Genomic DNA, 12,242 nt, shown 5'->3' with positions numbered 1-12,242 from the left:
TTATTTGTATTTTTATTTTTATTTTTATTTTTATTTTTATTTTTATATAAATTAAATTCACCTTATAAGATACCATATAAGGTTCCCCCCGAAAAAAAGGCCTACAGTAAAATTGAAGCAGGTAACATGAAATACCTGTGAACTTTGACCCCATGGCTAGCTATTGTTTGACAACAGCTGCTTCAGTGAAATGTTTGGAGCTGAAATCCACGTAGGAACGCATTGTTTATGTTTGTGTTTCCCCATGGCAAGTGTGACACAGTCGCTTTTCCTGCCGTTCCGGCCCGCTCCGATGCGGCGGGATAAGCGCCCGGGTCCGTCCCGTCGGCGGTGGCGAGCCAACTTGGACGACACGATGAGAGGAGACACGGACGTGCCAGGGACTCGGCTTTAGCTCGCTTCCTCCCTCCCTCCCTCCCTCCCTCCCTCCCTCCCTCCGTGCTGCCTTCACAGGGTGATTATACTCTGAATTCCCACGGTGTGGCCAACCAACAGATGTGCTTAAACACAAACGGATTTGCTCTCCCCGACCAATCGGGCCGCACGGAGAGGCGGCCGGCGTGTGCCAAGCTATTGTTTGCAAATGGGCTCAGAATGAAGCGGACTCCGTGTCCTAAATAATATCACACTTACCTCCAGGGCTCATTAACTGGAATATGAAGTCGTAAAGTCCACACGCTGATTATTACACCGCGCGGCCTTGCCCGCCACTCTGTTATGATTATTTCTTGTCGATATTCACGTTACGCGGATAATATGTTGACTCTCTCAGCTCCGGGAATGCAGTATTTCAGCGTGTAATACCGCTACAAAGCGTACCTAATGAAGTATCCAGTATAGCGTATCCCCCAGCATGTTGCGTGTGCAGCCTCCTTCCTTCAAGTAAAAGCCACTTTGTGTCACTTTTTCTTCTTGATGGGCAGGATATCTTTCCTTTTGAAATTCACACTATATTTTATTTATGGGCCAAATGTCAGGGTGCGGGGGGGGGTGCAGGGGGGTGGGCGTATCAAATGCACTTTAAATGTCAGTATAGGAAGAATCTTTCCACCTTGTTTGAGAGGAGGCGGGCCCCAAACAGCGAGAATATAAAGCCTTGTTGACTTATTTATCTCATTCGTGCGTTAGGCCAATGTGGGCGTGTTCAGGTCACAGGAAGTGCAGCTCCGCACAATGCATTGTGGGTTGAAATGTCACAGACTATAGAATAACGGTAGAATGCTTCAACCAGAAATACAACACAAAGTGGTTGCCTACAGCCACACCTGCTCATGTTATTTTTTTTTTTTGTTTTATTACTTTGATTCCACTATGCATCCTACCGCTATAGGCGACTAACGCTATAGCCACGTTAGCCGCCATATGACGGATTTGGACTGGCGCATCTGTCCATGGATTTGCCTAGCATGCATGAACTGCACAAAAGCATTAATTCTTCCTGAGTACATACATTAAGTGGTCACTCAAAGGACACCACGGGGCTCTTTGTTTGATTTCCGCCACGTTTCTTCTGACATCTGACTACACTAAAGCCTGCGAGACAAAACGGTTTAACAAGACATCAGTCTAATGTTTAAGGGGACCACTTTTTTGACCTATAAATGGAGTTAGAATGTTGTATTCTCGATGCCAAAGTTTCAGATAATGATGTTTGCACATTTGGGGGTGAACCCTAAAAGAAGTTTGGGATGGCTGAAAACGCTACGTTTAAAGAGGCGTGGTAAATATGCCCCTTTGTGATGTCACACAGGGTGGACTTCCTTATATGGACGTGGAAACTTCAAGAAAATTGTCATAAAAAGCAAAGAAAACAACCAATAAAGATGTATTATTAGAAAAATAATATGAATAAAAGCTGCATGGTGCTTGAGTGGTTAGCACGCAGACCTCACAGCCAAGAGACCCACGTTCAATCCCACCCTCGGACATCTCTGTGTGGAGTTTACATGTTTCCTCCCACATTCCAAAAACATGCTAGGTTAATTGGCGACTCCAAATTGTCCATAGGTATGAATGTGAGTGTGAATGGTTGTTTGTCTACATGTGCCCTGTGATTGGCTGGCCACCAGTCCAGGGTGTACCCCGCCTCTTGCCTGACGACAGCTGGGATAGGCTCCAGCACCCCCCTTGTGAGGATAAGCGGAAGAAACTGAATGAATGAATATAAATAAAGTGATATTTTGACTTTATTCTTCGACAATGACTCTTGTTTTCTCCATTTTTGCAGGTGTGGAAAACAGCCGCGGGCTGCAAACGGGCCCCCGTGACGCACATGGACACCCCCCGCATTACACAGTGCCATGGCTGACCTCTTTAAAAAGTTTTTCGGACACTTTATTTGGGCGATGCAAATGTGGAAACGGGAGTTGCATGTAAAATGACAAGGCTAATTACCGCCGGCATCGTCATTCAAACGCTAAGTGCACTGTAAGATTAGTGTGGCACCGCGGCTGCCGCATATCTCTAACTAATTGGTGGGGCTTGTGTGCGTATTCCCGGGCGCTGGCGGAGGCATGTGTAGCGTTTGCTGTCCATCTGTCATGTCCTCCCTGCAGAACTGTGTGCACACGGCAGCCGTTATTTTTTTTTATAGTTTTGTGTATTTGGGTAGACTGCAAGGCAGAGTTTATATAGTACCATATGTAAAAGTGTGTCAGCTGTGTGTAACAATAAAATGCACTTATTTCAATGCTACCTTTTCTAAACACCTCCGCGGGACTTTCCCGCCATATGCCTTTTGTTGCAATTTATGCAAAAATGAGCAGTCTAAATGTAGAAAAAGTTGCACATGAAAGTCACGGCTGGGTTGCTCTGCAGGAGGCTTGCAGGAGCGAAGCTGGAATGATAATTCAATAAAGGCGGGTTGCATGGATGGATTCAGGACTTCTCCACAGCACAATCAATATTTGATCAAGGTCTCAGCCATTAGAGTCCAATCCCCCCCCCCGCCTCCCCCCGCCCCACACCTTTCCTTCCTCCCTTTGCAACTTTGAATTCTCACCACAAACGTCCTTAAACTGAGGCAGCAGCTCTCACCAATATTTGATCTCCTGCTACAATCAGTGACCTCTGACCTCTATGGTTCCTGGTATCATTTCCTTGCAAATGGCCTCAGGAAAGCAGCAATTGGCACACTTAAAGTTGTTTCTTTTAAACACATTGTGCTGCTTTTTGGTTGAAATGTGCTATGTGTTATGACCAGGTGAAGCAAAAAGTGTTAGAATGTAATGAAAAATAAATGTTAAATAAATTAAGTACATATTACAGAATATAAATGAAATATATTTGTAATATAAAATTTAATATTATATTCCATATAAATGTACAGTTAGAATGTACAAAGAAATGCCAGACGTGAAAGTATTGCAGTACTCCAACTGGCCTGAAGAAGTGGGGGGCGCGCGTGAGCTGGCAGGTGCTGGTTGCTGCACTTCCGTAGAGAGAAGAAACGCCAGCGTTCTTAAATAAACCTTGATTGAGAAGCACGAACTCTTTGCGACAAGGTAAGAACGTTCAACGTGCGTTTTATACTGAATGAATGATGCGGTTCATATTCAAACAAAAATGCGAGACCGCTAATGTATGTTTTTTGTATTTTGTTTTATTAAAAAACGGATGAATTCGCTTTGCTTGCTGCACAGGTGTGCTAATATGGAAGCGCTGCCAATCATGCACACTTGCGGCCTCCTCGTACGTCGCAGATGAGCAGCAGGCTGCATCACCGTGGAGAATAAATGTAAGTATAATCAAATATAATAATTTTACTAATAGACAAAACCGGTGTCACTGTCTGGGGGGGGGGAGTCCTGCCGAGGTGGCTCCACCAACTCTGGCTTTTTGCTCAAGATGTCATCAACAGAAGCTAAACTCCGCAATCAGGCTTAATTAGTCCCCAGACGGTGATTAGTCCGGTTTTCGGCTTAGTGCTAAGTGCTCCTTCACATAAAAAGGAACCTTTGACGTCATATTATTCCACTTTTGCTGAAAAGTGAAGCTATCCCAGCCATTATTATGAAGTGTTATGAGTTCCTAAAGGATTATGAAGGCTCGCCGCAGTGCAGTATATTGATTGATTAACACAAATTATTCCACGAACTATACCCTGCTTCGATAATTGACACTCATCATTACACAAGTTGACATATTAAAACCTGATTTGAAAGTAACGTTTTTCCATTTTGACTTTTTCAAATTCAATATTTCGTTATGACCACTAGGTGGCAGTGTTTTTCTCTTGTGCGTTTTCTCCCAGGTAATCAGTGCTTATTCCTTCGGCAAATATTGTAAATAATATAAACATAGGTGGAATTTCATATTTCATATTGCCTTTTAGTAAGTATATCTAGCGTATTCCCTCAGCTGAAAATCTATCTCGCTTATAGATGGGGTTATCGGGGAGTGCTCTTTTTACAACTTTTTTAATCCGTGTTCTCAATAAATGGTGACACGTCTCCGAATTGGTTACATAGCGGATTTTAAGATGGACATAGTGTAGCCGTGGTGATACAGCTAGCTTCGCTTGCTAACCTACTAAACTGTTTTAAAGCCATTACTTTGCAAGTTCCTTTTTAAATGTTAATGATGTAGATTGCATGAGAAAGCAGAATTGAAACCATTTATGTGTTTGTTGGGGATGAGGTTGGAATCTGGGTGGTTAGGGAGGTGGGACTAGATAACTCTTGACTTCTTCCCACTCCCTTTTGAACATGTGTAAGTTTATATATACATAGGTATTTTTATTTGTATTGATTTTGGTTGGTTTGTTGTGATTTGGATGTTTTTCATGTTCAAAATAAACTTAAAAAAAAAAAAAACATGGCTAGTCTTTCACTTGTGTAGTTCTGTTTCTATCTTCAAGGTTCCAGAAGCACTTTGACTACTGCCTTTCCCTGTCGACGACTCGACGTCAGCTTGGACATGGAGGATTGAACCATCCACCTTCAGGTTAGTGGACGGCCACTCCGGGCACCTTACTGACTAGTTTACTCTCTAAACATGTTTTTAGTGTCGCGTAAAACCAATACAATCTACAGCAGCGCAGGCGGAGAGCTTACAATTATAATCAGTGCATTTTTTTTAGTTGAAATCAGTTTGCAGAAGTGACGTTTTTAAGCCCTCGACTGATGATCCTGCTAAAGCATCGCCAGGAAAAAGACAACTTAATTTGTTAAGCTTTCCTATAAAGACGATGCTTTCGGCTCCGTAGGACACAAAGTACTCTGATGCCACTCCAAATGGTCAATAATTAAAGTTTTATTTGCACAAAACTTCATTTACAGCAAATTTAATTAAACCATTCTCGCACACCGTGACCTCCAAGTTGCTATTTAAAGAAATAAAAAGAAAAGGAAAAAGCCGTGCTGCTGTTTCCTTTCCTGGCTCAAAGGTATGCTAACGACTTAATTGGACATATTTTTCCATCCCTGTCTTCATTTGTCTCAAGTGGGGTCTTCAAATGAAGCGCCTGAGCCAGTGAGCAGGACAATTAGGAAAGTCTCGCTGGTGGAAATTAAGCAGATACGGCGCGTCGGACTTAAAAAAAAAAAAAAAAAAAAAAAAAAAAAGAGGGATTAAGTGCTTAAAATGTTCTGCTTGATCCCTCCACCGGACTTGAAAGAGAACTTATATTGGGAAGAGGTGCTAAGAGACGACCACATTAGCGCCATCCTCTGCCCCGCCTCCTTCCGTTAGTCCCTAATGTCTCCCTGCCGCGTGTAGGAAATACACAAAGGTCCAGACCGCCATCCATTTTACACTAACTTTTGTCCTACATAGTAAATATCATATATTATGTTTATATTTAGTCGGCCAAACACTAGCAAGTGCTAACATTGGTTACATTTTCGCAGCAAGATGCTCGCTCAACTGAGTCACTAAAGAACAAAATGAACATTGATTTTAAGATGTGTAGTGAAGCCTTTTTCTCTAACAAGGTGCAGCAGTCTCTATAAAACCAGCCCAATGTTGCAATAAATGTTGTTGTACGTGAAAGTGGTTTTGGAAAGTGGTACCTTGGTTTTTATTAATGTACACGGACTACTTTTTTTAATAATATTAGATATTTCAGCAGTAGCAGCCTTTATAGTCTGGAATTTCCTCTAATTCCGAAAGAGCAGATGAAAACTGAAGACATTTGTTCCAGACACTTGGAAATATTAAACAAAAAAATACATTTAATAGAATTACGGTTTTGTAGGATGAATGAATGAAAGAATGGTGTTACTAGCTAACATTTGGTGTGATCCAAAATGGCTGAATAAACATGCAATATCTGGAGTCGTCCGTCCACATCTTAATACCACAAAATGATGGTAATCTTGTGCTATATTGTAGTAACATTTTTTTACAATAAATTTTTGGGCAAAATTCATTGTATTTACATTAGCAGGCGGGACTAAAACGATCGTCAAATTTGTCTCATGTGTGAGTATGTGCTTTGTTTTAAGATGTGTAGCGAAGCCTGGGGAACAAGGGACCGTTTTTAGAAAAGTGGTTACTAGATGATGTTTTTTTTCCTATAATTTGCTGCTCATAAGCAAGTCAGATATGTTTATGGTAAATGGTCTTTCACTTGCATAGTGCTTTTCCACAATGTTAGCACATATCCCACTGGTGATGAGGATTGAACCCACAACCTTCAGATTGGGAGAAGACCACTCCACCACCTGAGCCTTGCCGCCCCTCTACATCTTAGTTGTTGTTTGTCCAGCAGTCCCCGGCAAATCGTGGTATCGTTGAGACACGGAAGAGCGGTGAGCTCCACTTGTATTGCTGCCATGAATTTACCCCGCATGTGACATACAGCGAGCGGACCGCCGTGCATATTCATCAATGACATCCTTTTTATTGCCAGGTGTGCTTTACTGCCACAACATGCATAAATAAATAAGAGAAGCAGCACATTGTTCCCACTAGGCTGCAGGAGGTGGTGATTGATGGACGTAATCTCAGCCCGACAACATGCTCATTCCACAGCGTCAAACACATCATCAAACTACCTAAACTTGGTCATGAATTGGGGGAGGGACACAGCTGCACATGTAGTCTCCTTTAATTATGTGGCGTGTGTTAATTACATCATAATGGACATTATCACAACCTGCATGATTGGAGTTTTGCCACAGTTTCTTCTGCATGAAATCTATATTTTTATAGTTATATAAAAATGATATAGTTTGAAATGAATAAAATTTACAAAAAATATTGAGCTTACTCTTAGTTTTGTAGTCCTATCAGTGGCATGGACCCATATCTGGTAATTATGATGGGTTCACCCATGAGAAAAGCTAAGTAATTCTAATGGATTTATTTAATAATGCTGCAGGCCATTTAAATACAAAGGTTTAAATAAAAAAAAAAAATCATTGAATTAAAACTCTTTAATAACATGTTAATAACATGTAAGTAATCCAAATATTAAATACAATAAACATACATTTATCAAGGTCCAATGGTTCCAGACCCGGCCGTGTTAAGTGAATTCATGCCAAGTCGGATTCAATGAGTATTTTCGTATTTGGCGCATAGAAAACCTGTTTAACTTTCCAAATATGATTGGAGCCCTATAAAAGTAAAATAACACCCCTAAAGTCACGCTTGCACTTCTATCATTTGTTTACATCACATTGCGCAAGCTACAGGATGAATGCAGTGACATAGCCAGCTACCGAGCTAACTAGTTCACCTCTCCAGTTTAATTCAACTTAAAGGAAAACTGTACTTTTTAATGTTTATTTTTGCCCTTCTGTGTCTTTCTTTTCTGGTAGTTCCAAAGATGTAAACGTAGCTAACTAATGCTAATTAATACACCTAATTAACACCTACTCTGCCTCGAAAGCTGACTATTAAAATACCAATGTTTTATGTATCATTCATGATAACGCAGTAATTACGTATTTTGCTGTAATTTTAAGTATTATGTAACCTCCTTCCCGGGAGTATTGATATTGATTTCACACAGTAACATAGAACGGAATGCTTTGCATTCCAAAAACGTGTAGTTTCCCTTTGTGTTTCAAGCAGAGTGAGAAATAAGTACAAAGGAGTGTACCACTTCCACATGGAATGAGAGGATAAGCTTTTTCTCCCACTGAAGTTCATTTTGCCATCAATGCAATAGTTCTGCGAAGGTGACCAGGATCTGGTAATGTATTCCGGCCATTAAGGGTAAAGGTGGAAAGGTGTTTTAACGAGCGCCCTTCAGAGCATTCAGGGAACCTCGGAGGCCATGTTTTAATCGCCATTTAAGTTGAAACTACACGAGCTGAAATGCTCCAGCATGTACTCAAGTGTGCAGCTTTGTTAGCCGGGGGGGCTTTAAAAAAATGTAATTAGTGAGTACTTTGGAAGAAAACAACAAACTCCTCTACCAGCTTAGCCAAGATTTATACGAACAACGCTCGTGGCACATGCTTGTGTCGCCATTATTAGGCTTTAAAAAAAAATCTAATTAATGAGTCCTGGAGTCGGCGCGTCAACAATGACAAAAGAAATAATTAGAAATCTCGGAGGGTCAGATCTAAAAATGTTGATTTAAATGCTCCTCTGGTCTCCCTTTTATATTTACCAGTTTTGAGTCCACTCCAGTTGAGTGGACAAGAATGGCATAAAGAGCTTTAATAATACCTCCCTCATGCAAATGAGAAAAGGTAAAAGGTTCAGCTCACAATGAAATCACAGTTTAATCAAAGTACATATTAGAGGCAGATAATGTAAAGCAATTACCTTTCTGCAAATTAAAAAAAGACAAAGAATTTTAGTGGTGAATAAGTCAGCAGGGCTCCACGTCGGACGTCATCCTATTCCAGTATGATACCTCAAGGACGCGCTGGGCTGTGTTCCTTTAGCAGGAATTGGACATTTTTCATTATTTATGCGATAACTAACGAGAAACTGTGATTGAGCTCACGACCACCTCGGGTCAAGGACTACCAGGACCCGTCCAGGCTTATTAGTATTCACACCGGATGCCAGTACAGATGTGGGCAGCAGCCGTGGACGGGTGGAAGAACATCCTAAAAAATAGAACACAAAAAAAAAAAAATCAATGTTTAATGGCAGACATGTTTTTCAACCACTCCTGCTTTCCAGACATGATTGTCACTTCTAAAGGTGTGTACCAAATTCGGTGGTGATTCGGCCGCACACCCTGACGTTACAGTAGACTTGTTTTGTAAAGCTGTGTGAGAAACCGCGTCCACAATGTTGCGGCCATACATCCGTACACTCGCCGTGCCTGCATTAGCAGTAATTACAACCATAAAGGAAGTGGAATCTCATCAGAGCCCACACGACTAAAGGCCGCTTTAGATCCCCCAATCGAGCTTCCCGGGACAAAGGCATGGTGGGTAATTAAGTCTGGAAGCCACGCTGGCGTCCACTGATTGGCTTGCGTTAGCCGGCTCTGAGAGGGGGAGGACAATGGTCTGTGCGATGAATCTGGCCTGATTATTTATCCGTATGTAGGGCCACCGAGAAGAGAACAAAGCGGTGTAATGCATCAGCGTTTAAGTGCGGCGGATAATTTGCTGGTCGCTTGAAAGAGTTCCATCCATTGGCGGGTGAGAACACAAGCCGACTGTATGTTTGACACAAGCGTAATTGAATGGTGATGATAGGGTTTGCTTGAAATACCCGCGGTAGTTTGGCACTAATGTGCATATTCCAATTTGGATTCTTCGCTTTTTTCATCTAATACAGGGGTCTCAAACACGTGCCAAATGTGGCCCGCAGGACACTAGTTTGAGGCCCTCTCCTTGATATGAAAGTTTATTGTTTGATATGGATGCCGTATGGTATCATGTACCCAGAAAAAAATATTACGTTTGATTAATGTTCATGTTAAAGGTTAAATAACTGTTAATAGTTATCCTCCCTATCCGTGTGGAAGTGGTAAGTTTTTGGCTATTTAAGTTTAAAGGAAATAACTTGAAGGCTACCGTTTAGGTCGCTAGCTCTCTAGTTTGCGAGTTAGCATGTGTCTGAAGACCCTGCAGTTGCGCAATATGTTGTAAATAAAGAGTATAAATGTGACTATAGTCGTGTTTTGTCATGTCTACAGGGCTCTAATAATGCTTTGTTCATTTAAATCTGAAAATAATTTGTCTACCCACCAACTATATGTGGTTTCTTAAGTTTTTATTATTTGGTGTTTTATTATTATATTTATTTATTATTGATTTGATTTGTTTATTTTTCATCTTATTTTGTGTAGAAAAATAAAAAGTAAGATATTTGAGAACAGTGGAATGTTTTATCAGAGCTTTTCTTGTAGAAAATCGGAACAAAAGCAAAGTTTATTCATTTTTCTTTTTTTAATAAATGCGTTTTTTTTTTTTTTTTTGGAAAACCTGATTCGGCCCAGCCTCGCCCAGACCTTAGCTCCAGTGGCCCCCAAGTAAATTGAGTTTGAGACCCCTGATCTAATAGTTACCTAACATGTATGTCCTGTATGGGGGCAACAATACGTAAAATTCTCCTTGCTAATACGAGAACGGTTGTTGTCAAACAGGCCCATTTTCATGGACCAAAGCGGTCGATTTCCTCGACACCGAGCATGTACCAAGCACAGCCTCGGTAGAAAGTTGACACCCCCAAAGTCGGGGAAACAAAAACTTTTTTTGTTTGCCATTTCAACTATTTTCTCTAATGTGAAAATTCCATTTCAACTCAAAGTGAGTCATCAAACTGCTGAAGTCTGCGCCCCGGAGAAATGTGCCCTGACATCGGCTGCAATTCATTAAACCGCCGACATTAGCAGGAATAATCACCGCACATCTTGTTTTTCCTCTCCGCTCTCACGCTCCGGGCCCAACATTTAAAAGTGCACATTTCTGTCAATCGCCTATTTAGCATCGCCGCTTTATGGCCAACTATTGATTTATGATCGGCACCGCGCCTTCTCCCGCCCTGGGGGTAGTCACACTGATGCGTCCCCCTTCATCCAGCACTGATTAAATGAGGGCCTGCTTTATGGGCTTTTGTTCCTGACGCTCATAAAGTCTTCCCATTTCCCGTCATGTCTTTTTAACATGAGTGCTCCTGTAGTTTAACCCGGGATTTACTGGCATGTGATCAGGACGGGCGCATAAATAAGAGCGCTGGCGGACACCTTGGCGCTCAAGGTCAAACGCGTAGCCGGCCATGTTTATTAGCCGCCCCGTTTAAGGATTTGAAGACGGCACTTCAGTTTGATTCTTTACAATGACATCACGGTGGAGGGCTCTTGTTGCTAGGCTACGCTATGCTACAACAGGGTGGAGATTGGAGAGGAATTTTTGGCGCCCCCTATTGGTTGTGGTCCAAATGCTTTAAAATGCATGCAAGTTTTCAAGTTTCATTAGACAAAGCGATTAGCTTGATGGCGGCCATGTTTTCCAGCAAGTTTGTAGTTTGGTTGGAACAGGACTACAAGATGCAAAGGTCTGGGCTCAGTCCCTTAGAGGGATGTCCTCATGGGCAGGGGTCCCAACATGGGACTCCCATTTTCCAGTGGCCATTAAGTCACGACCCACTATATTTAAAGTCAATTCAATTTATTTTTATTTTTTTTTTTCTACTTTATTTGGACCAAACCAAGCAAAGGCATTTTTTTCATTATATTTTCATTTTTTTAAACCGGCCTGTCATCTTTTTTGAAACATTAATGCATATAATTATATGTCCAAAGTGCATTTTAGAGGAATTTATTAGGGCATTTTGTCAAGGAAATGAGCAACATAACCACATGCATACAAATAACGCATAAATTAAATATGGAATATCAAACAGACCACAAAATCAGAGATTCCACCCGCAGTCAGACCTGAGTTGGATATGAAATATTGTAATAATAGCAGCTCATCAGGACCTCAAATAGAATAAATAGACATTCTTACTGTTTGAAATGTGTTGCGCGTTTCCCTAAAACCATCCTGGCTTCTCAACGTCATGGCGATACCCCCCCCCCCCCCACTTCTTGAAATCCCTGCCGCCGCAGCTTCATCAGGCACAATGAGGGATACATTTCCCACAAGACAAGACCTTTTAATTAGCTGTCTTTTGCCATTAGGCAGAGCAGCAGAAAGTCTTGAGCCCATGAGGGCACCCCCCTACCCCCCCCCCCCCCACTTGCCAGAATCCTACTTTCCATTTGATGAGTTGGCGTGCACGTAAGAAGAAAGCAGTAGGCAATGAAAGAATGTGCTGATAACATCCGTGTATTCATACTCGCCGTTACGTCTCACTATTCACTCAGAGCTGAC

At 41.7% G+C, this 12,242-nt stretch overlaps 2 long non-coding RNA genes across 3 annotated transcripts in view; both read left to right on the top strand.

The window, feature by feature from the left end:
• Positions 1 to 2,648, top strand: part of LOC131109040 (uncharacterized) — a 110,932-nt gene extending 108,284 nt beyond the window's left edge. The window contains exon 5 of one of the 2 annotated variants that reach the window (XR_013627815.1): positions 2,228 to 2,648. This is a non-coding gene — a long non-coding RNA (uncharacterized LOC131109040). Of the gene's footprint in view, positions 1 to 252; positions 368 to 2,227 lie in introns of those variants that run through there. The other variant, XR_013627817.1, reaches the window with a different exon arrangement.
• Positions 2,649 to 3,427: 779 nt separating this feature from the next.
• LOC144899488 (uncharacterized) lies at positions 3,428 to 4,947 on the top strand. Its single transcript, XR_013627619.1, has 3 exons — positions 3,428 to 3,503; positions 3,642 to 3,736; positions 4,859 to 4,947. It is a non-coding gene; the product is annotated as an uncharacterized LOC144899488 (long non-coding RNA).
• Positions 4,948 to 12,242: the final 7,295 nt, after the last annotated feature.

The sequence above is a fragment of the Doryrhamphus excisus genome, linkage group LG7 (assembly GCF_037039965.1).
Source record: "Doryrhamphus excisus strain RoL-2023G ecotype Guam linkage group LG7, RoL_Dexc_Guam_v1.1, whole genome shotgun sequence".
Classification (NCBI taxonomy): Eukaryota; Metazoa; Chordata; class Actinopteri; order Syngnathiformes; family Syngnathidae; genus Doryrhamphus; species Doryrhamphus excisus.
This window is presented reverse-complemented; position numbering and strand designations above follow the sequence as displayed.